The sequence below is a fragment of the Emydura macquarii genome, unplaced genomic scaffold, assembly GCF_026122565.2.
Source record: "Emydura macquarii macquarii isolate MOO-44397 ecotype Brisbane River unplaced genomic scaffold, CSIRO-AGI_Emac_v2 contig_3506, whole genome shotgun sequence".
NCBI lineage: Eukaryota > Metazoa > Chordata > Testudines > Chelidae > Emydura > Emydura macquarii.
In genome coordinates this window covers 1,679,435-1,705,062 of record NW_027133643.1, presented here as the reverse complement: position 1 = coordinate 1,705,062, position 25,628 = coordinate 1,679,435, and positions in this window count along the sequence as shown.

The window sequence follows — 25,628 nt, the reverse complement described above, 5'->3', positions numbered from 1 at the left end:
TTGTTTATATACAGAGTGTCAAAAGTGTGTGAGGCTGTCTGTACAAGTATGAGGGCAAGATCCTGTGCTGGGCAGCTTACAATTGAAACAGACAATGTACAGATGAAACAAGGGAAATGGGATGTTTGCAGAGACGAGAGTGAGGTACCTGGATGCCATGGTGATGGATTCAATATAAAACGCAGAGCGCTTAATGAGGTAGAAAAACTGAGAGAGAGAAAATGGTGGGGACGTGAGTGAAAGTTTTAAAAATAATTCCTTACACGGTCTTTTCATTTCTATAACTGTTGTCACTTCATAGTCTGTATAGCCTATGTTGCTGCCACTTTGAATTGTGTGTGCTGTTTCACCACCGCCTTTAAAATATGATCGATAAAACGATAGTGGTGAGATCTAGGTTTTATGTCTCTTGGCATCAGACAGCTCCTTAAGGCCAAGTCATTTAATAAAACCCCACCAGCGACTATGGCAGTACTGATGGAAGCAAGAACACCAGATCAGATTGTGGCACCCACCTATGAAGTTACCTGCTGTCTACAATTTCTTGTCCTCATCCCCAAGGTGAACTCTGACTCACACTGTATATTAATGTGAAATGTAAGGCTTTTAGAGAAAACAATGAAACGGTTGAACTGTAGCCTTACTGCTACAAAAAATCCATTACACAGGAGTCATTTGTCAAAGCCAACTGTTTAGTTGCTGTAATTTACATATTTATCAAGTTTGATTAGAATGTATTGGCTTTGACTTTCATCGTTTTTTTAACCTTTCTAACCCTCTTTCCCTGAAGAGACCTTTGTTGTTTTTTTGTTGTTGTTGGAAAGGGCAGAGCATAATTCAATTTAAATTCACTAATAAATATACATATTAAGGCTTTAAGTCACTTCTGCAGTAGTTATGTTGGAAATGAGGGGTTAGTCTCATGTTCCTGCTTGGTGATTTACATGGGATCTTATGAAGCAATGAGGTTTCCAACTCTGCGGGTATCTGGTATAGCCAGGCAGGTTGGCGTTGGCCAGTTGGCGCAAAAATGTAATTCAGACAACTCTGTAAAAGGAATAGTGAACGTCAAGACATGTGGTTAATATTGGGTAACCCCAGTTCTTGCAGTTGAAGGATCTGAGGCACATGGGTATCCAGAATAACCACATGGCTTATTATGGGTGATTGCTTTCATTTATGTTCTCTACTGCGAGATTTGCAGTTAGGTGCCATCTGGAAGCAAGATAGCCACTTAAATACTGGTTTAGAGTCCTAGGAAATTGCTAAGGATGTGGAACCATATAAAGAGCCAACTGCCCCATCATCACCCTGCATGAATGAACTGTTACAAGATGAAAACTTATTGCAGAGATGACAAGAACTCACTACAGCAGCAGATGATATGCCTGTGTGAAACTGAGCACTGCAGCACTTCTTGTCCGTGACAGATATCAAGCAAAGGAATTTCTTTCCCATGTTGTGGAAAAGGCTAGAGAGTATAATATCATGGATGAGAGAATGAAAAATGTAAGGTAGGAGAAGAAAGAAATGCTAGCTCTGGCCCCAGCATTGAGCTTTTCATGGAGAAAAAAAGTGGGAATTTTTTGTATTTTTTGTTAATGAATCCTATGTGTACCTCAGTTTCCCCTCTACTTTGCGTAGCCACCTGGTGCGGGAGCTGGTGGGAAGCGGGAAGAACTAAGTTTGCTCTCAGGGCAGGCTAAGAGACATGCCAGGTGTGTGTTGCCTAGCTGTCTGAGTGGCCTGAGCAGTTCATTAAAATGGACAGGCCAAGACCAACTCACATCAGTGGAAAAAAGAGAAGACCATGGAAAAGCCCCAGTCACCAGAACAGTGGCACTTAGCAATCAATGACCAGAGGGAGGAGGATTTCCTCACCTCTCAGCAGGGAAACTGAGCAAAAACCCCAGCTCGAGGACAAAGGACTGGAAGGTGTGAGATGGGGGGATGAGAGGTGGCTTCTTGACGGAGCCTGAGCTCTCTCACCTGGGGACTGATTTAAGAAGGAAGACAGAGAGAGCGAGCCTGAAAATGGAGTTCTCTACCGCTCGCCTGGTGAATTGCTCTGGGCTGAGCAGAATGGTCTGTGCTTTAACTTTGATATCTTCATGCTAACTGAAGGACTTCCCGTGCTGTGTTCCAGTTGACCGATAAACCCGACTGTTTTCAAAATGCGGTTTGAGTGTCCCTGCAAATCCTGGGTGAGGTGCATTAGTCTTGAAGCGTGTAGAAGTCTCTAACCAGGAATTTGTCTCAGCTGGTCTTTCTGAGCAGAGCTCATGGTGTGAAGGAGGAGGGCTGAAGCCCCAGAGGTTCAGTCTCAGAAGGCAATGAGGCTGCGTGGACTATCCTGAAGGAAGAGTGAGACCTCTTGGGGGTCTGGCACATTGAAGGGATTCCTCCAAGAGACTGATACAAAACTGGGGGTGTAGGACAGTTCATAAGGATATAGGAACTGTAATGCTGGAGCTGATTAGTGGTGTGTGTGTCTGATGCAAAGAAAATACTTAGCTTCATTGGAATGTCCTATTGCCCAGCAAGAGCCCAAAAAGTATAGGATAGACTAGAAGAATTTCAGGGTGTAAACCCCAAGGAAGGAGAAGAGGGTGTTGAAGGAGGGTGTATGAGTCCCCAGAAGATATTAACAAGAGTAATGGGATGAAACTGAACAAAGGAAAAATGTTGTCTGGGTATCAGGAAAAATATCCTCAAGATAAGACTTGGAATAGTTTTCCAAGGAAACCATGCACTGGTCCGAGGGGGATGCACTAGGTGATCTAAAAGGTCTCTAATGTCAATGCTTTTATGAAAGGGAAAACAGAGGTTTCCTTGGATAACTTGGAGAGAAACTGAATATGTGGCAGCATGTGGCCGGGCACAAATATGACGTATGTAGCAAAATAGTCCTGCTCCAGGAGCTGAGGTGTCCAGTTCTCTGACACGCTTCCTGTCCCTTGGGGTTTCACAGCATCTCTCACTTGACATTCCCATCTTCTGATGTGTCCCATCCTTTAAATACATGATGACTGAGCGCAATCCACTGGGCTTCAACATGGAACATTTAAAAAAATTAATTCTTGCTGGCTGGGCAGGTTTTATGATGCTCACCCAACTTGAAAGAGGGGTGTGTGTGTGTGTGTGTGTGTGTGTGTGTGTGTGTGTGTGTAATATAAACACAAATGTGTTCAGATATACAGCAAGGGTTCTCAAACTTTTTTTGCTGGGACCTCCTTTGAAAATATTTCAGGCTGTGATGACCCCCCCACCCCCCTCCCAAAAAGTGATGACCCCCCAGTGCCATGCCAACCCCCCATGCTATGCCACGCTTACTTCTGCACTGGGGGCAGTGCTGCTTCCAGAGCACCCAGCCAGCAGCCATTGCTCTTCAGCCACCCAGCTCTGAAGGGCTCTGGCTATCAGCCATGCATGGGGCTGACGGCCACAGCCATGACACATGTGGGGGCTGACAGCTCATGATCCCCCCCTAATAACCTTGCGACCCCTTGAAGGGGCCCAACCCCCAGTTTGAAAACCCCTGAATATAGAATGCTATTCAGACTAGCTGCCCCTTTGAAAGCTATTGCTGACTAATTATGGCACAGACTGGACAGTTAAGTAGAATTTGCAGGCAGTGGGATACACACAAAGTTAATGTGCTGCTTACAGCCATCGTAATGAGGAATCTTGTCGGTGTGAGGAGCCGTTGTAAGAAAGACGGTGTATTAGCCCATCTGAGAGCCCGGCCAGAGTAGGAAAAGATTCCGTACGCCTTGGTGGCGTTTGAACACCTTTCTGCTGGGCTTGCTGTAAAAGAGGGAAATCAGTTAAAAGAATGAACAACGAGAGTCCTGTAGCACTTTAAAGACTAACAAATTTAAGTTCTGCAGGCACAAGCTTTCGTGGGCTGCAACCCGCTTCGTCAGATGCAAGAAATAGAAATCAGATGGGGGGTGTATGTATATATATATACATCCAAGGGTAAGGAACAACAGTGGAGACGGTAGGTGTTAGAGTAGATGAGGCATATTCACAACCATTGATTAGAAGGTGAGAATGTATGAACAGTGACAATTACTTCTTGTAATGAGAGAACCATTCCAAGTCCCTGTTCAGACCCAGTCTGATTGTGCCAAGTTTGCAGATGAGTTCCAGCTCTGCAGTTTCTCTTTGAAGACTGTTTTTGAAGTTTTTTTTGTAGAAGTATGGCAACTTTCAAGTCAGCTACAGTGTGTCCTGGGAGATTGAAGTGCTCTCCGACTGGTTTATGGAAGTCAATGAAATTACACTGGTGTAAAATTTGTGTAAGTGGAGAACTGGGCCCACTGTACTCTTCAGAAATGCTGCATATTGGGATAAAGTCACATGCTGGAGTGCTGGTAGCTACCTTAAGAACACTCCTCAGAGAGCAGAATCCAAGTATGACTAAAGAGAGCAAATACACGACTGGGTTAGTGGTAGGGATGCTGCATAAAAGGTGTTTATCTTAGACCTTGCTGAGGACAGCCTTTTTTTTTTTCTTTCTTGCTAAGTCATTTCACTGTTGGACTCAGCGAATCAGAGGCCATCCACTGAGCACTTAGTATTCAGTGCTGAACATTTAATATCAATTTCTGGCTTGGGTAAGTCCTAGGCACAAAAGAGAAGAATCTTTTTCTTTTGCCTTTTTTCTTCATGCTGGCGTGAGCCTCTCGTGGAAGAAGAGGTTAGAGCCTTCCAAAGGAGGTCAGCCTCATGTGTTGAGAAGCACTGCCATCCATGAATCTAATTTCAGCAGGTTGTTTTTTTATTGACTACTCATGTGGCGAGCAGAGAACGTGCAGTCAGAGTTCAATGGAAGCTGGGGTCTTCTGCAGCACACCTCTCACGTTCGTTCATGCCTGGGATCACTGCTTTCTCCTGGAGTCTTGTGCCGTGTTCTGCTTAACCCTGTCCATACCACTCATTCCTCACAAAGAGGATCCAATGCAAGGCAAAAATGATGAGAATACCACATGCGCTCAGTGTATTAGCATGCAGGTGCTAATCTGGAAATTTTGCAGATATCTGTTCTCCTTTTATAGGTCTGTGTTCCTACATGCAGTATTTCATTAAGGGAGTGCTTTATAGAAGTTCATGTCATTCCAAATCAGTATTTGAAAGGTAGATTACAGAAAGCACTTTCAATTATGTTATTGATTGCAATATAATGATGGGTATTTTGCACTGCTGTCTCTTCTGGAACAGATCCCTGCAGTTAGTTTACCTGGATGAGGTTTGGGGGAGTATGTGGATTTCATCCACCTTTCTATCTCCCTGAACCTGGGGACTGCGAAGCAGCAAAACCGGCCTGTGGCACACGGTGGATAACCAGCTACGATTGTCCGGGGATGCACCTTCCAGGATTGCAGGAGCACTTTGCTCTGGCCCAGCCCTCTTCTACACATGACACACTACCTGCCGTCCCTAAAATATTCCTTACTCCAAGGAAGCTAAGTGCAGCTCCCTTGTTAGGGGAATCCTCAGCTGCTGTGTTAAGGCAGGTTTAAGTGTCTTTTGCACCCCTGGAATGACACAAAGAGGCCTTAGAATGGCCAAGGCCTTACATCTCAGAACCTCGGGGGCTTTTCAGTCCTAATTAATTAAGTTTTGGTTTCTCTTTTGATGGGGTACGAGTATCCCCATTTAACACATAGGAAAATTCAAGCACTGTAGGCACACAGCAAATCCGTGGCAGAACTGCAAAAAACAGAGGCAAGAGGTCCTGACTGCCATATGCCTCCTCTAACCACTAGACTGCCCTGTCTGTTTATGGCTGGCAACACCCCCTATGCTAATGAGAATGTAACATTTCTTTCTGCAGTAAATTATTCTCCTCTGTCAATGAAATTACATCTGTAGCAGCAGGGCCGGATTTCCAGTTAGGCACAGTAGGCACGTGCCTAGGGGCATCAGTGATCTAGGGCCCCCTAAACAGTAGTGGATTACCACACGGGCCAATGGGGCCCATGCCCAGGAGCCCTGGCCGATTTGGGGATCCCATACAAGCGTCGGAACTCTGGCCCCACCGCACTGCTCCGCCTCTTCTCTCTGAGGCCCCGCCCACTGGCCAGGCTGGAAACCAAAACCCAGGGGTGTGCGTGTTCTCCCCGTCTGTAGCTGGCTGAGCCGGTCACCTCATCCTCTCTCTTCCCTGTTGCCACCCCACCCCCCACGCAAAAAACACAGTCGGCTGTAGGTGGCGGAGGGGCGGGAGGCGGGGGTGGACAACGCTGTGCCTAGAGGCTCATGAGGTATAAATCCGGCCTTGTGTAGCAGCCAATCTTAGCTTCCAACAGCTGGGAGAGCTGACGCGCTGTTGCCTCGCAGAAGTTAGTTACCAGACAGCCACTCTCAGTTCCCGTTTTAAAAACCACTGAAAGGACACAAATGAAATCAAGGGCAGGGAACTGCTACTTGCCACAGGTGGGAATTTCTTGCATGTGTATTTTAGCCTGGATGAGCTTTGTATTAAGGAAACTCGAGATCCTACAGGGACTGTATATGCAAAAGGGAAGGATGGCCATGTGGTTAGGGGACAAGACAGGGACTGGAGAGATCTGAGGTCTATTCCTGAAACTATCACCAACTTGCTGTGTGATCGTGGGCACTTAATTGTTGTGCCTCAGTTTCCCCAACTGAAAAATGGAGTTAATAATACAACCCTGCCTCACTGTGGGGTTGTGAGGCTTAGTTCATTATTATTTATTGTCTATTATATTTTCTATTTGCATTACTGTAGCACCTAGAACCCTATTCATAGACCAAGACCCCACTGTGCTAGACACTTTGCAAACACAGAAAAAAAACAAAACCCTGTCTCTGCCCCCCATTAAAGCATCTGAAGCATTTTGGGATCTTCTCGTGGAAAGAGCTGTTATTGGTGATAATGGGAGCTGTGCATTTACACTGAAGGGGAGATAGAACACTGTCTGGTGATTATTTTTTTTTAAACAGGGGAAGTGATTTTTGTTCATTTTGTGGTTTAATATTGCCAAAAAAAAGGACCTATGTCATATCAGTGTATTAAAGCAGAAAAGGTGAATACCCATAGTGCCGTGCTTTAGGGAATAACACCGAACAGGTCCCATGTTAAATAGACTTAGCAAAACATGGCTAGAATGTTTTTCTGTAGATAAACTTTACTTTCTTGTACTATATCATTTGAAGGACACGTCTGCATTTTCTGTGATTCTTGGAATGATTTCTGGGATTCTGGGATTATACGTCAAATTTAACAAAATGATATATGGCTTTGAGGAGACACATTTGATATACCACTTAGCCTTCCCATAATTTACTGCCTTCTCTTGGTCTCTGGAGAGGAAGGGGTTTATCTACGCTACAACCTAACTTTATAAATATCAGAGTAGGAAAGGGAAAAAGCAAGCAGGCTGGGGCTGTCTGCTAAACTATTATGATGTGATCCTGATGCAGGTAAGTGACATTAAATGCTGCTGTCTGCAAGCTTAATTGCAAGTTGCCATCACCTTGGCTGTTTGTCATATAATGTGCTATTCACATTCCTGTTTTCTATTCTTATTCATGGGATCTTACCTTCCAAAGTTCAGATGCTGATGAATAATCTAAATGCAAAACCCTGCTTTGAAAAAAGAGATGCAAGTATAAACTAGCAGTCTTTGCATGATGGTTAATTTCCCTTCCTTGCAGAGATATCAAGCATGACAGTGTCATGAAGCCCAGATGGAAAAATGTTTGCTTCCAAGACTTCATGAAGACTAAAAACAAACAATTGAGTTTGGGGGCGGGGAGGGGAACCTGCTAAACAATCCTCTGGCATTTCTGATTTTTCAAGTAGCTCATTGGTGTCCTTTGAACTTTGCTTCTGAGAAATTTTACCAGGAGATATTTCTGGCCTTTTGCTTTACAATCATATCCCCTCACTGGGCTATTAAATTGAAAATTCAGTCAAGCATTAATGGTGAAACAATTTACATAACCTCCCTTCCACCCTGAACCCCCCCCAAAATACCCTGCCATTTGGAATAAAGGGGTGGGGTGAGAAAGAGGCAAGGAAGGGGGATGGAACTGGTGCACTGCTCTGTGATTTTAATGGGTCAAGTCATTTTGGTAAACAGAATTCAGGCTGTCGCAGCATCTCTGCCAGGTTAAACTGCCATCAAAGTTCACTTTGCCACATTCTGGTGGAGATTGTTGGCTGTCAGAAGGGACGAAAGAGGCATTGTTGTAAAAGACTAATGGGGAAAAGGATGAAAGAACCATCTAAGCGAGGAGATCATATGTGTATTATGCATTCAGAATCGTACTGGCACAAAGAACTGTTTAACTCTTTCAGCCTCTACTTTCAGCATGCTTTGGGAGGGGTATTTTCCTCTGTGTTTGTCCCAGTAGGATGCTCACACCTAACCTGTTTAGACCCTAAACGCTCCTTTTCTCTTTTTCTAGCTAGAATATATTTAATTTGCTTTGAACTCAAGCTAGCCCAACTCCCAGCTCTCTGAGTCAGTGGTAGTTTAGTGGTGGGGGTGTGGGAGAACCCAAGGAAAGTGTTAATCCTGTGTCATCCTTTGAGACACTGAGCTATGTTAAATTGATTTGCAAATGAAAGCTAAAAGCTAAGCAAAAGCCACCAACCTATTTTGCCTAAAGATGATTATAATGATCTTTATGTTCCCCTAAATGACAAACCAATTTGTTACCTGCCTACATAAACATTTGCTTATATTGGTTCTAGAAATGTTTTATTTTTATTAGCCCAAATTTTATCTTTTTACGAAGACTCAAGAGTGCAATAAAATTAGCGTGCAAATGTAACACCCAATTTGCATTTTTCCATGGTCAGCAGAATCCATTTGATATTAGGTCAGTGTACACATCAATAAAGTGCACACTCACACAGGCCCATTGTAATGGCCCTGGTAATTTCTACACTGCCAGAGTTTAAATAATATTAAATGCACTAAAATAGCTTTGATTTTCAGAGAAATTTAAAAAGAAGAGTTTTGGCATACAAGGGATAAATAGCAGAATGGTCTCCCAACATTAAAATGATGTTGCAATAGCAATCTCAGCAGTAGCACTTTCATGTAGGCCCCAATTCAGCAAAGCACTTAAGCGCAAGCTTAAATTTGAGCACATTCTTAAGTGCCATTGAATTCAGAGGAATTTCAGCACATGTGGATAGGCCTAAATTTGTTGCTGAATCAGGGCCATAGTAATGAAATGAATGAAAATTCTGCATCTCAACTTTGGGGAGGATGGGTCAAAACCCACGCTTGGTAGCGTGGGCCATCTCTAGGAGTGAGTTAAGACTGTTGTAGCCAGGTTGGTCCTAGTATATTAGAGGGACAGGGTGGTGAGGCAATATCTTTTATTGGACCTGAATACTGAAGAAAATCTCTGTGTGTCTCAAAAGCTTGTCTCTCTCTCAAACAGAAGTTGGTCCATTAAAAGCTACTACCTCACCCACCTTGTCTCTCTTTGGCATATCAGTGTGTATATTCACCTGTGTATTGTAATTAAAACAAGAGTGTTCCAACATCTCCAGAACTGAAATGTAACCTTTTGAGTGGCGAGGAAAGTTTGGGGAAGGGGAAGGAGAGTTTGGGAGGTTTTCATTGCCATTCAGTGCACTTTTTATAAAATAGTTTTTCATCTGCAGGAGCCTAGACTCTTCTGGGCTCCAGGTGAGGGCAGAAGTTCTGAAAAAGCATGAGATACTTTGGTAAGTTGGGCCTGACTGGAAGCAGGCAATATTGAAATGGTCATGAGACAATGAGTAGGTTTTGTTCCTGTTTTGATTTATTCTAGGAGTAGAGCTAGAGAGCCACGAATGGCAGGTGAGACTGGAGAAAATGGCAGTGGGCAGGAACACTTAAGCCTCTATTTGGTTTGGCTGGAAGCCAGGAGTTACTGTTTATGGTAGAGGAACTGAAATGCACTTTGGCAGATGCCCTGTTTCCAGGCTCAATGGGATGGGACAGCACATGCTCGATACCTAAAACCCCACTTCCTTTAACAGAGAATAGAAAAGCAAAAATGCCAGCAGCAGTCCTTTGAAAAGCTTGATTCTGTCCTTGCGTGTGTCTGCAGTACAAGTAGGATCATTTTCACCCAGTGCAACCCATGGCAGTAGGTTTCTTTACACACTTCAGTCAATATGTCAGGAAAAGACGTGGTGGGAGGAGGCCTCTGAACAAAGTAAAAACAGGCACAGGAAGCTTGTGCTTCCTTGACCATACCAATCCCAAAGGGACTCAAGGGTGGCCAAAATCACTTTCTCTTGCTGAGAGTGTTGCTGAGACATGCAATCCTGCCTGAAATGACATTTGCGACCAGAAGTAACAAAAAACCAAACTGAATTAGGTGCTAATCTGGTCTCTCAGGAAACACCCAAGTACAGTAAATGCTGTTAGGATTTGATTTGTTAAAGCAGTTTAATGTGGTAGAGACCAGGCAGTCAGGACAACAATAAGATCAGTGTTAACTTTCGACACAGGTGTTACAGTAGTTCTGTTGGGCGCAGAGACAGTGGAGTGAAATGTAATACAGCCGTGTACTTTGCCTTGGACTCTTCTTTCTGTAATGGGGTTTTGTTCACTCCTCGGAGACCTTAATGATGTCTCCTACGAACCATATTTTGAGTACAAAACTCTTGCAACAGCCCAGGTCAGATTTCAAAGCACCGGAGAAGAAAATCAGGAATACTGGGTTATTTTGTCAACAGCCCATGTTTCAAAAAGGCTACACAGAAATATATAGACGTGTTTAATTGAAATGTGAATTTAGGGTTGATGGAGAATTCATAGCGCTGGTGACTTCAGACTTCTGCTTTTCTGTGGAAGAGGTAAAGCATGGGTAGTGGCAGAACTTCCCCACTGTGTCTCGCCAATGCACCTCAGCCTTGACTTTGAGGGGAAACCCTTAATAATAAGGCTTGCATTGCTTTTCTTCCACAGAGCTCAAACCGTACAAAGATAGATAGGTAAGTATCATTACCCCTTACTCATAGGAAACCGAGGCACAGAGCAATTACATGACTTGTGCAAGTTCAATGTAGGGTGTGTGTGGCAGAACTGGTAATAGAACATAGATCTCTTAGGACTCCCAGTCCCATGTCCAAGGGAAGGGAGCAGGACTGCTGAGAGAAATGTGGGGCCCCCGTACATCATATGCCCTGGGCCCCATCCCTTTCATTTCACTCCACTTACAAACATTTTGGGGGGGCTTTCCTGATCTCAGGGCCCTGGTACAATTGACCCCTTCCTCACTCCTCGCTCTCTTCAGCCTCAAAGGGGAATTCACATTCCTTGAAGTTTCAGTTCTTGGCCTCTCTTCTGAGTCTGTTGAAGATGCCCAGTTGTGGTTTTTCTGAGGTAGAAACCTGAGGTAAAATTTAGAAAACGATCTAAGAGAGCATATTCTACACCTTCATCTGCTTCCATCAGCCTTAGTACTTTGTGTAACTTTTACATCTGCGACCATCTCCTGTGAATTTGAATCCCCCTGAGATGGAAATCTCAAAACAGCAGCTTCTTTGCTGAATTCTGGCACTTGTGGTCTGACCTGGCATCAAGAAATTACTCCCAAACTTGGGTGAACTGAGAATCTGCATCCAGCCATGTGGCTCAAAGCCTGTATCTAATTTATTCATATACATATTTTGGCTTTAAAACCACGTCTTCATTGGTGGCTGAGATTCAGGGGAGCACTGCACCAGCAGTTGTTCCTGGAGATGTTCTGCACAAGCAGAAGAATGCTTTTTGAGGCACTGCTGGAGTGGCAATGGCTATGCCCTTTAAAAGAGTGAGCATGGACTCCCGGCAGTGATGGGTGTGGCTGGTGCCAGAGGTAGCCTGTGTCATGGCTACTCTGCCATATTCCTAGTGGACCACATAGCAGAGCTGGTAACACTGAGTGTCGCTCCTTTCTTGTACTTGCAGACTGGGGTACAAGCAGCAGGTTTTGGCTGGTCCATGTGTGGAGCTGCAAGTTGGAGTTCGACTGTCTGATCTCCCTCTCTTCCTTTGTGCACTAAATGGGAGCAATCGGAAACTGGTCCTTTATCAGTACATCTGTTCATATACACGCTGCATAATTCTTTGTCTGTACCTAGAGTCCATCAGGATTTCTGGAAAATTCCCTCTGTGCCGAACCTATCACAGAAGTGAACAGTTTAAAGCTGGAACAGCTGTTGATTTTAACACTGGACCACCCTGGGCCTGCACGTGTTTTTATTTAAGGATTTTTTTTCCCCTTCAAACAAGATTGCAGCAATGAGTGGCAGAAGTGCAACATGCATGAGCAGTGAGGCCTGCTACCGCACTGCAAGCTGAGAACAACTGGGAATATCAGCCAGTGGAACACAGTTTGTGTGCTTTTGCCCAGGCCCCAACTGAAATTGTCATTCTTACATTTGTTGTAGGTGGTGTTTTTCAAAAAGGATTTGATAAACCTTGGCTTTCTCTTGAGGATAATGGTGTGATAACACTGAAGAGAAAAATGAAAATGAATCTGCAGTAATTCAACTCGTTGTATCTTTAAAGAAATTATATTCCAGTGGCTATAGTGCCATTTAATTTTACTGCTACGAATTTTCAGAATTTGGCACTGTACATTTACAAAGCATTGAACTCTATGCACTGGGGAAGTGATGGGAAAAGAAACCTTGCATTTCTTTATATGAACTTTTTAAACACTCCAGCATCTGCCAAAGAAGTCACACCTTTCTAATCTCTTTAATTTGAAGTTTGATTGAGTTCTGCAATTCCAAAATAGGAAGGATTCACAATCTAAGATTGAAGTATAAAGGGAGGCAATTTTGGGGGGTAGCTGTATGAAGTAGCAGCAAAGACAGGACTAGATTCAGTATCACTCATTTTGCCTTGAAGTGTTTTCCTCAATAGCAGTCATCTTTTTTGAAAGGCAATGTATCACACTGAGAGAGAGAGGATAATACTATCACTATATGAGCTAAGGAGAACTCTATGGTTGCAAAAACTGGACTTTTTATTTTGAAGTTTAAAATTTGCATTTCAGCTTTTGCAAAATACAACTTGGGAAAGGTGGGGAAAGTACAAGACTGAATGGGTGATCCATACAAATATAGAAATGGTAGTAGAACTGACTGCACTGGGGTTAGTAATGACACGTACGTGTAACAGGGTACTGATCCTATAAGGCCAGAAAAGGCACTTATCCTGTTCCATGTCTCCAAGGAAACAATTGATACAATCACTGGGAGAGAGGAATATGGTCCAGGGAACAGCTGGTCTATGGGAAAGGGAAGGCATAGGGCCATCCCCGAGCATCGTTCCATTACTCCTTTTAAGGGCTTGGGACCAGGACGGTTCCTTTAAGGACCTACAGGGCAACCCCAAGTCACAAAGGAGTGCCCTGGGACAGAACCTATCTGCAGTGAGATTTTCATGTGTAAAATGCTGCTCTGAATCCAACCCAAGCTCTGCAAAGAATTAAAGCTCTTATAAATATGGGCCTCAGTTGCATAAAGTTCAGATCTCAATCTGAAGTTCTCTGACTCTGGTTGTTAGGGTTGAACCCAGATGCTGGACCCAGTCTCTTGTCTGACAGCTGTTTGATACACTATGTGAAAGAAGTTCAGTGCTCCAAGTCCAATAACCAGTGGACAAGTGTCCATATCAACCCTACGTGGTCCCCTGATTGCCAGCCTCTATGGAGAAGCTGAACTATTGAACAGGCCAATGGATACTGAACTCATGTTTCCCGAATCAGTGTCTCTTCCAGGTTAGTTGGAGGCATGCTGAGAGGGCAGCATGGGGGAGCCTGGATCTCCGGATGGATCTGCTAAGTAGTTAAACAGGATTATGCTTCCAGAGCTAACTATCCGGCATCTGTCACAAACACCAGCTGCATTTTAAAAAGAATACTGATACGCTTAGGCCACAGAGTCACTCTTAATGACAACCTTCCAAAATATACTTTTTAAAGAAAAATGTTTATAAAACCTAATATTAATTAAAGGTGATGTCATGGCTTTCCAGTGGGGGAGGGTGGGGGAGTTTGGATTTAGATATTTCCCTGGATGTTCTGCCAGCCAAACACTGAGGAGTGAAACAGACTGTAAACAAAACTAAACCAACCAGACACCTAATAGTGATAAACAGCACAAATAAAACAAGTAAATTAGTTTTTAACAGTGCTTTCTGTATGAGTAGGCTAAGGTATTATTAAGATCACCAGTGATGACTTTTTTAATATGCTCTTGACAATTTAATTATAAAATGAGAGAAAGTCTGTATAGAAATTAACATGAACATGTACAAGTATATATTCCTTTTGATCAACGTATTTCAAGAAGTTATTTACCAGATTCCATGCAGAAAGAAATTAACCCATCTTTTGCAGCTCATACTGGACTGACCCTTCCTAAGGTGTATGGAGGAGGAATGAAAGAAATTTTATGGGGCTTGAAGGTCGGACCTGAGCTGAAGGCCACTGAAATTGTCCCTATTGCTTTTGGTGGGTTTTGGATCAGGCCCTCAATGGGGAAGAGAATGATTTATCTACTAATTTTAATAATAATAATTATAGAGAGAGAAAGTGTGTGTGTATATAATATAAAGTATTTTATGTGTCATCTCAAAAACCTGGGGCAGATCCTTCCCCAGTGTAAATTGTCAAGGCCTATTCAATTTTATTTTTATTTGTGTGTGATTAGCCTTAGTTATATATGCTATGTGGAGTATCTGCCGCTTTAATGCTAGACATTTTTTTCATAGGAGAAAAAAATGCCACTCCAGTTACAGGAGACATCCCAGGTTTATCTTTTCACTTGACGTTGTTGGGGGCTGATTTATCTCCTTCCTCCTGCACTGCTCAGTATTAATGCTAGTGACAGGGTGGTCATCAGGCTCTAGCTGATGTTTTTGCGTTCCTTTCTGCTGCCTCCCACTTTTCTTCTGCAGACAGGGTTGACCCTACCAGCTGTTACTTTTGTCAGAGACCTTCTTTCTTATATTTCTCTGCCTCTGGGGCTCAAAAACACACCGGAGAGGAGTGAAGTTATCGTATCAAAGACTGAATAAATAAGTGGCTGGGTTGCAGGCTGAACAACTGTAGGACGTTTAGAGGAACTAAAGAAATATAATGTTGTCTTTTGTCCAATGGCCTCATGAGAAGAACTGAAAATGTATTGATTATTATTTTTTGTCTTCATGGGTTTAAATTTGCCTCTGGCAGGGATTAGGATGACTGTAATCCAGAAAATTTAAAAAAAAACAACAACCCAGGATTCACAATTTGCATGAAATTAAGAGCCATATTTCTGTGTGTGTGTGTGTGTGTGTAATTAAAGATTCATTGTGAATTTTAGATTTATTTGTTTTATATTTTAAATCTGTCTCTCCTTGAAAGGGTTTAAACTGAAAATAGAAATGTCTATCAAAATTTTGTCCTACTGATTTTAGTGTTACCTCTCTTGAGTGAGAACTGAGGTATATATCCAGATAAGGAGGTCCTGACCTCATATGATCATTAAAATTCCCATGGCCCTTTTTGCACTAGTGTAATTTTTATTGCCTGTTTTGTAAGATGAGGAAAAAACGCACTCTCCCCCACAGATGTTACAGTTTTAATAGACAGTCAAGACAATATGGTTTTAAAATATTTTTTTTTATTATGCGTTCATAGGGGTAATTGTAAGATGTTAACCTGAGTCCTGGCTAAACTCCAACATGGGTAGTTACATTCTAACTACCAAAGCTCACTCCCATCTATCTGTAATTTCAAATGGATATAGTAAAATTTTCATCCCTTCCAATTCAAAACTGTTGTGCCATGTGCTGTTAAATAGCTCCCATGTTCCACCCCAGAGATGACTGCATTTCAGAGCAGGGTGAAGTGATTTCTTTAGAATGATTTGTCTCTCCAGTGTTCCTTAGTCCATTTAGTCCTTGTCTGTTTTGCATACCTTGCTGATTTTGAATATCAGAGGCAGACAGGCCAAAATAGTTAAAAAGAAAGCAGAGCAAACGTCAATAAATGTCATTTTCCAGCTCTTTACCTTTATTTGGCACCATGCTAAATCTTGTATCAAGTGTAATGCAGGGTGCAATTGGCTTTACAATGTGAATGGAACCCCACTGCTTTTCTTGTCGCCCCAGGGGAATATTTATCACATGTGAGAGAGCAATTACAATGCAGTTAAACTCACTGTAGTAAATCTTGTTTTTAAAAAGGAAACTAACTTTGTTGTTGCAACCTTGGCTTTGTGTCATTAGGACTTGCAATCCTTGCTGTTGCAGTCTTTCATAGGGCATGATATGAATAGCTAGCAATGCCGCTTTCTTTAATTATAGATTATCTTCATTTATAATGTATGAACAATTTTAATAAAAGGATACGCTTTAATATTAATCGTCCTTTGTGTCCTACATATGGGACCCAATTTAAGGATCTTTGTCTCTTTTTTTTGCAGTAAACCTGCGGTCTGGAGCTGAGCAGAAAGTGGTATTCATCACTGCTCGTGTCCACCCTGGAGAAACTCCATCTTCCTTTGTATGCCAAGGTGAGTGTGTGCTGTGTCACCATTTGGAATAAATATCAGAGATGGAGGCATCTCTCTCCCATGCTTTCTTTTTCCTTGGCCCCTGCTCTGGTGAGCATCTCAGGCCAGCACACAGGATAAAGCTGTGGTCCTGGTAGCTCAGCTCTGTTTAATTATAAAAAACCGTCTACCTGTCTGAAGGTATTGTTCTGAGGAGCAGAGCTTTCAGTGTCTGACAGCCATTCCATGCACACGTGCACAAAGCAGCACTGCTAAAAATAGAAAGAAAATTGCCCAGCTCATGTTTGCAAAGGGTAGGAATCTGAGGCTTTTGGGTAAAGATAATCCTGATGTGTCTTCGTGTAATTGCATTGTACGGGCTTAAAATATTTGAGTAATGATGCCTAGCAATTGCAATGGGGCCCCAATATCAAAGGAAAACCATGGTCTGGATTCTTGGCTAGTGTAAATCAGTGTCGATCCATTGAAATCAATGGAGCTATGCTGATTTACTATTTCAGCTGAGGAACTGGCACTGTATATCAAATAAGTCACATCAGTCATAGTTTACGCTGTGCTCATTATGCTGGCTCCTTACAATGCAGCAGATGGATTTGTGACTGGCCCTGTTGATTTGTAAAGGCCTTAACAAGGAGGGACGGGGGTAGATTCAAGACTTTTTTTCCTGCGTCCCTCGTCCTGGCAGATGTCTGTCTTGCACCTCTCAAGGGACCTGTTGTTCCAGAGGTTAGCAGATGCTGGAACTTTTGCTGTAGTCCACTAGGATGTGGAGTGCTTCCTAGTCATCCACGTCAATCTAACACTTCCATCTCAGGAGCATCTTCTGTTTTAATCGCTGTAGGCTCTGTGCTGGACCCCTCCCCTTACTTAATGATACTGATCTGTTCAGTTGAGCTATTTAAGCTTCTGTGGTGCCCTCTGCTCCACGGATGGATGGGGAGAGACGGGGGGGAAGAATGGAAAAGGAAGGTCGGGGAGGATACGATCTCCATTATGCTTTGCCTTCCCTTTCTGTGCCTGTGAGGAACCCTCTCTCCAGGGGCTCCCTGAGTGGAGACAGCAGTTCTCTGAAGCACCCTCTGTCCCAGAACGCAGTGGACGTGAGGTAGATAAGTCCGGCTTCACCCATTTTTTTTTTCTGTTCTGCATTTCGTACCCCTCCTCCGGCAGGTGGGTTCCGAGGGAATTGACTAAGCAGAGATATTCACAACAGCAATGCCTCTTGTCTCCACGCTGATGGCCCTGCACTTTCATGGATCCCACCAGAGCTGCTTATGTGGGGACTGGATCCCTTCTTCTGCAGGACTCTGTGGCAGGGAATACCCGTCACCTGACAGAACAATGCCTAATGCTCACTGAACGGGGGTTCAGAGGATATCCCATCTCCCATGCTGGAGTAGCCGATACAGGAGATTATAGGGGACTTTGGTATTTATTAATTAGTATGTATTTTTTAATTGGATGCTGTCTGACTTTGCTTGGTGCTATGTGTAAGTGTTTGTGTTGCCCCGTTAGATCAGGGCTGAGCCATGCTGCTGGGGTGATGCTTTATAAATATCATTATTTTATTGTGATGATGAAAATTTATTGTCTAGGTAGAGAAGAGGTGGCAAGTGTAGCCTGATGAAGGAACTAGAGGGAAGTCAGCCCTGATTGTCTTCCAAAAAAGACTTTATGCTTTGGAAAGAAGAGGGGGAGTTGAGGGAAGAAGAAAGCAAGCCAGTTTTGGAGAGGCACATCAGAAACTTGCGGTGACTGCAGTTACAGTGCAAGCTTGCCTCGCTAAGGAATGCAAGGATCTGAGCTGAGTGAACTCCGCCGTGCATTAAGCCATTCTGCTCCGTGCAGATGAAGTTGCCTTGTGTGTATAATTAGTGTCATAAGGAGTGATGGGAAATCGCAGCAAACCCCCAGAAACGGAGTGCATTTCAAGTTCATTTTGACAATGTTTCCGACGTTGCCAAAAGTAAAATGAGATATTAGCTTCAGCCTTGGAAACTTTTGGGGAAGCAATAGGATCCCTCAGTAGTTACTCTCCTGAAGTGAGAGAGAAGTTACGTTAGAAATCTTGGTAGGCATTTTGGCAGAGTTAGATGTTTGTTTAAGATCTGAATCCAAACCCAGTGCACTCAGTACATGGCAGTTTTGCCTGGTTTACAGATTTCTCTTGGATGGTTTGAAGTGATTACTAATGCAACCAGTAGCATGCAGACCAAGCCCAAAGAGTAGATGGAATACGACTCATGGTGCAGACATGAGATGTAGGGAGAGGCGGTGCTAGCAAAGGCCAAAGAAAACAACCGCGGTGTAGAGAGGGAGGCTGCCACACTGATTTCCCATACAATGTTTGATTTTTGTTTCTCTGGATCTTGGTTGTCTGTTTTTCTCAGAAGCTCTTAGTTCAATCTCCATCCCCTCACCTTCAAGGCCTCTAGTTTCTTCCTCCTCTCCATTCATCTCTCTTCACACCCCTTGTCTCTGTCCGCGCCTCATGACTGACTACCCTTGTGTGCATTAGAGAACGCTAGTTAAACATGCTCACCGGCGCTCGCACCATTGTGTAGGGTCCTAGACAAGGCTCCGACAACTTGTGGTGTTTTTATCACCAGGTCACCTTTAAATCTGGTCTGAACCCCAGTGTAAGACTCAGGCAGGTTTGGAGCTCAGAACATGTTTAACTGACACTGGGGTAGGAATGCCAGAAGCTATCCAACTCACTAGGGCTACGTCTACACAACCCACGGTGGCAGTAAGCCTTCCAGCCCGGCTTGTGGGGCTCAGCCTACTGCTCTGAACTAGCTGTGTAGACAGCGCTATGAAGTTGCAGCTTGGGCTGGAGCTCAGGCTCTGAAGCTCAGCGATGCCTTTACTTTGCGGAGTAGACGCAGCTTCTGTGTCTCTTGCTGTCATCAATATGTCTTTACATGCTGTGATTCCCTCCCTCCCCCACAACACTTCCTCCGTCAGATATATTCCTCCGAGAAGGGATTCTAAACCCTTGTCCTGCCCACCATGAAGAACAGGAGTTGGCAAATGGAAAAGGAGAAACACACACATGTATATGGCCTGCTCAGATTAGAAACTCTTTGGGGCAGGGAGCTTGTATTTTTGTTTTCCTACTTGCCTTCAAAATGGCCGCCACGCTGGCACTATGGAAACAACCATCATGGCCTACTCAAAGGACACTTGGTAACTCGGATCAGGAGACTCTGGGTAAAGGATATATATATATTTTTTACTTCCCACCCTGCGGTAAAGTGAATGTCAAGAGGGCACTATTGTTAGTCTTGGCCCAGTGTAACAGAAAGGGTTAATCTGTCCCTTTGGTAAGGGAATCTAAAGGAAGCAAACTTCTCAGTGTCTAGAAGGAAAACTGGGCTTTCTTGCCAGGTGTCCAAACCTTTGCCTCCTAGAAATGGAGATCAGTTAGATGCTGCTTGACTTTACTAGAACATGTCACAAAGCCAAATCATTTCATTTCATATTCTGACATTTTCCATCCTGTAGTATCACAGTAAATCATGTCACTTCATGTCAGGTCCTAACAGATCACTGTATGGCTTATCGCATGGGGCAACTGCACAGGAGCTGCTACATTGCATTGTGCTGTATCTGAATCTTTTTCTTGAGAAATAAAGTCCTTTCTTTCAAGTACATACCATATTGGCTGTCAAGTTTGGTAACAAGCCGCTAGACAGGCAAAATGATCAGGAGGTGAGCCCTGACCAGTAACAATATTGAATAGTTTGGGAGCAGGGGATGTAGTAGTATGTGGGCATCTGGAATTAAATAGGAATATTTACATCTTGCAAATTGAGTCCATCAGCTAGTAGGCAAACCCAAGGGCAGATCTAACACGTTAGGAGCCCTATGTCCCAAGCTGATGGCATGATGTAGATAGAAGTGAATCTAAGGGACTCTAAATTAATCTAATTTACACCTTCTATTGACCTCTCAGTAGATTACTCCTGCCTAGTTCCTAGGTTCTTATTCAGCGCTTGTCATTGTAGTGTCTGAGTGCCTCACTGTGTTATGTTGCCAGGTGTACAGACAAGGATCTCTCTCACTCTCTCAGGCCTGAATAGTCTGAACTTCTGTTTTCTTGTTGGGAGGTTTACATCAAAGAAGGCTAGGCTGCTTCTGTGAGACTCCCACCCACTTACTGATGTACACCTCCTTACCCATCCTTCTGAATGTGTCCGAGTAAGCCTAAGGAAGTCCAGAATTGGTGTGATTTTATATGTCAAGGAGCAGGCAGAAAGGGCTGTAGCATGAAAGGCAGCTAACAGGAGAGTTTAATCTACACCATGTTCCCTCCTCCCCTTCTTTGGCATGCAAGATATTCTCTCCCTGACAAGTAACTTACACCACTCTTCCCCATCTCCTCTAAATGTGGTCTTGTGCATGGATCTGATATATTACCCACATAGGAGACCAGAACCAGGATCTTTGTGGTCTGTTTCCTGCAGCTCCACAAAAGGGAGCCAGAAAGATGACTGCTGTTGGCAGAGCCGGTATGAACCATACGACTCAAAGTTGCTTTATGCTGATGCTATTACAACAGCTCCCTTTAAAGGCTGTTTTTTGTAAGCAAGGGCCTTTACCCCTGCAGATGTCATAAAGTATCCTGGGCTTGGATGTCATCCCTCTGTTTCTTTGGCAACTACGAGCAACACCAGCCAGACCTCCCAAGAATTGATCAAATAGTTCATCCAGCCACTTGTGCAACAATTGACAACAAATGCTTTAATATTTCACACTTGCTACAGCTGCCAAGATACTAAGCCTTAGCTTGCTTCCTAGAAATAAAAAGAAGAATCCTGAATGACCTTTGGATTTATAAAGAATCTTTTGTTCCTTTCTCTCTCTCATAAAAACTAGAAGAGTGCTTTGGCATGTTTTGTTGTTGTTGTAAGAATGGTCTTTCCTTTAATAACCTGTACAGTACATCTAAGTGCGTGTACCTGCTTTATTACTTAAGGGAAAACAATGCCTCAAACCTTTGCCTGCTAGCCTTGTCAGAATTGTTGCTGGTGGGCGGGTGAAGGGTAGATTGGGATGTATGTTTCTGTACTATTTCCCTGTATTGTTATTTGTGGGTATTTCTTACACTGTTTTCAGTCTCTTCTTTTAGGTGCGCTGCCTTTCACCGGCCTTTTTCAGCTCAGCTGGAGCCAATACTTCTCTGGGAGGGTCTAGCAACAGGGAGATCAATGGAGTTAGTGCTCCCCTTATAGGCTGAATTTATCCCTCATGCTGTTGTCACACACAACTGGATTTGCTTCCTCTTCCTTGTGAAATGACACAAGAATTGATCATTTCTCTGACAAGTGATTTTTGAAATCTGTTCTTTAAGTTCATTTTTTATGGGTGGAGGGAGGGTGGGTTAAGAAAAGAGTCTATATTTTTATTTAAGAAAAGGTACAGTATTTCCCACCATGGCTCCCCACACTTATCCTCAGGACAAATAACACATCAGTTCTCACTGATATGAATTTTTATGGTGGAATAATACGAAAAGAGGATGTATTAGTTATCCAAAGGCCACCTCTAAAACTGATGCAAGGCAACCTTTACAGTGGCTCTGATTTCAGTTGAAAGCTGGTTGTGTGTTGAGTGATTTTTGTTGTGTTTGGATCTAGATTTTTCTTTTCTTTGCGAGACAGAGGGCATCACACAGTGTTCCTGCAGATGGAGAGGGACACGAGTCCTATGATGGTCAGCGTGTTAAAGTCCATGCTTTATGCCTTATTTTTTCACCAGTTCTTGGGTGTAGTCTTTGCATATTTTAGCATGTCTCAATGTACATAGCTTATAGCCTTCGTGTGTTTTGTTAGCAGTTATCTTGTCGGGGTCAGTGCATTGTCTAATGCTAAAGGGCTTCTGACTCTTCAAATTTGAATGGTACATAAATGAGGTTTCAAGCCTTGTAAATTACAGCTTGAAGAGGCATTGCACTGAATCACTAAATCTCCCTAAGCAGCTTCCTTTGTTAGGCCTTTGCCAGGAGGGCACCTACCACAAATCTGAAACCAAAAAAGAAAATCTCTGCACTGAGCTTTTGGCTTTAATATACTCGGCCAGGCTGGGATCCAGGGGAGGGAGAAGTATCCCACAGCCTGGTTGAAGATGCTCAGATCTCATCTTGAGCTAACTACAGTTTGACCTTGAGATGACATTGAAGGGAACAAGTTGAAAGGGGCCCAGCCATTCAGACGAGGCAAACTGAAGAAAAACAGACACAGTTATCCACAACGATTGGAGCCAAAATGGCTTTTAGATAATTATTTAAGCAAATGACTTAACTTGATATAGTGACGGTGCAAGTGGCATGAAATGAAAAGGTAGCCTATGCAAGGCGTTGGTTTTGTTTTTTTAACATTTTTATGTCTTTCTTTTGAGCAAGTAGCCTCTTGCCATCACGGTTGAGAAATCATCTGAAAGCATCTAAATAAAAGTTTTGATGCTGAGTCTTTAGAGGGTGGCGGGTCAGGGACTACCTTCTGTAAGATAGATGTCCTTCTGCCGGCTGCCTTCTTGGGTTCTGTTGCACAGTAGCTCACTCAGCTGGCTGAGAATTGAACTTGCACTCAAAGTGATTAAGGTGCTCTCTTTCCATCCAAATGATTTTGGGTGTTTTATTACCTGAGAGATTCCAAGATGGTGGCAGTTTTCCAGGTCACATCACAGAGACATTGCCTTAGAACTTACACAAGAGGAACAGAACCCCCTGGGAACTAATAAGAGAGCATTCTGCTGTTGCACTGCAACCGGCAGAAGTATTTTCCCAAGTATCTTATCCTTGAGAAAAAACAGTGACATGTGACCAGATGAAAGTCTGGGGACTTTTGAGTCTTGCTTTTCCTTTAGAATTCCTGCCTACCGTTAGCACGCTTCAAAAGCAGTAAGTGCTGCATTCTCATTAAACAGCTGTTTCCTCCTCCCCCCCACCCAAATTAACAGAAAACTCTGAACACTAAGGCAGAAAGTGACATTACTAACAATAGGGGATGGTGTGTGGTTTTTAATGCAAAAGCAAATAAGACTAAGGAAGTCTTTGCTTTCGGAAAGAAACTTTGTGAAATATGATGCTTTCTAGTGATGATGCTGATGTCCCCTCGATCCTTCTCAACAGAGAAGCAAAATCTCCCAAAGAAATGAAATAGAGAATTCAACAGATTTCTCTACCTGATTTTAAACCACTCAGAATTTAACTGCAACAAAATGAGTAGTGAAGAAAATACTGAGCCCACAAAGGGCCCATTGCGGTTGCACCAACGCCTTCAGAACTTTTCAAGGCACTGTTTGCTGCCCTTCGAGTTCTGTTTAATTTATGTTTAGATGAATGCATGGATTTGAATCAATTCTAACCCAGTTCTAGGTATGTTTTGTATGTGGTACTCATTGTAGCATCAAGCCAAATCTTCAACACTTGGCTACTGTTTCTGCCCCAAAAGTAGTCTTACCTATAAGGCATGCACAACCCCACTGACACTGACACGCTCTCAATGTTCTCCCTGAATAAGGCACTATTCCTTCAGGGAAACCAACCTCTCCTGCAGACACAGTTGTAGGAGTTTCCATTTCCCCCCAGCGATGAGGCTGAGCTACAAAGTTCAGAGCTGGATCTGAATTCATTGGGTCCTCATGCAGGCCTCACAGATGTTCTTATTAAGCTCTTTGTCTCCAGTGAAGGGGGAATAGTTGTTCTGTGCTGTTGAGCAAGCTACCAATGAGCGAAGGAACGGAAAAGTGAAGCCACTGTACCTGTGGACGTTGACATTCTGGCCCCATGACCTCCCCATCCCTTCAGGGGTTGCTTGCATAGCAGGGTCAGAAGGAGCAGCAGCTGGGTTCAGGAGTGCAGGGACTGTGATTATACCCTATGCATTTGCCAGGCACAAACAGGGTGGCTTCTTCCCCTACAAGATGATTGAGTATGATCTGTCCCTTTAAAACAGTTGCAGGACATAAATCTGTTAAAAATGGCCATTTTGGCCACTCTGCAGTGCTGGGCTCAGTGAATTCATCTGATTTTTCCAAGCCAGTTTGCTCTGCCCTAAATCCCACATTAGATGATTGATTAAAGGAGAAGCCAGTATGTCTGACTTTATATTTGTCACTGGCCAGTTAACTGAAATCCAAGGAAAGTCTTTTTGCTTCCTTCCAAAGAATGCATTTTTTTTAAACAAGAGAAGAGTCCCAAACACAGGATCAGTCTAAGCAACCCCCATCCTCTCCCCAGTTTTCTTCTCAGTTTATTCTTTCAGCTATGTACAGCAGCAGGTCAAATGTTGGGATTAATACTGAATTCTAAAACAGACCAATTTTCCCCATTTATAAGCAAACCTAGCATGACCCAAGCTGGCAAGAGGTGATGGGACCCTGGCTAAGAGGATAGACTCATTGTGGATTTAGATTACATTTTGGAGAATATTGTAGTTTCACAGTGGATTAGAAAGGACCCCTCGGGTGAAAGAACTAAATTAATTATTTTCCCGCCTGCAGGCTGTAATCTCTAAATGATGCTATCAGTGCATCAGGGTAAGAGAGTAAATTCAGCTTGATGCAATCTATGGAGCTGCTTGGCCTAATTTTGTCCTAAATGAATGCCCTTAAAAGTGCAGATACTGTGGCTTTGCTGTTGTCCAATGATGCCATTTTAGGGCGTTCACTTAAAGCAGCATTTCAGATAGCCAGTGGCAGGGGGGTTTATAAACCTAGTTACTGACCAGCTATATAAACCAATGCTGCTACCTCAGATCCATCATCTGGAAGAAATTGGAAGCAAGATCTTCTACTCTAGAAGTTACTTTTAGATTAGAAAAAGGGGACACAACTGAGCATGCATCAGTATTAATCACTGCCACTAAATTCATTGGGAATTTTGCCATTGACTTGAGTGCTACAGGACTAGGTCCTTAAAGATCAAAGGCAGAGGGAGAAAAAATCAGGAGAGATTTTCAAAGGCACATTAAGGGATTAGGGGCCTGACTTCCATTCACTTTCAGTGGGAGTTGGGCACCTTAACTGCCCCTTTATACCTTTTCCAAACCTCCCCCTTTCCACTCCAGAGGTGGCT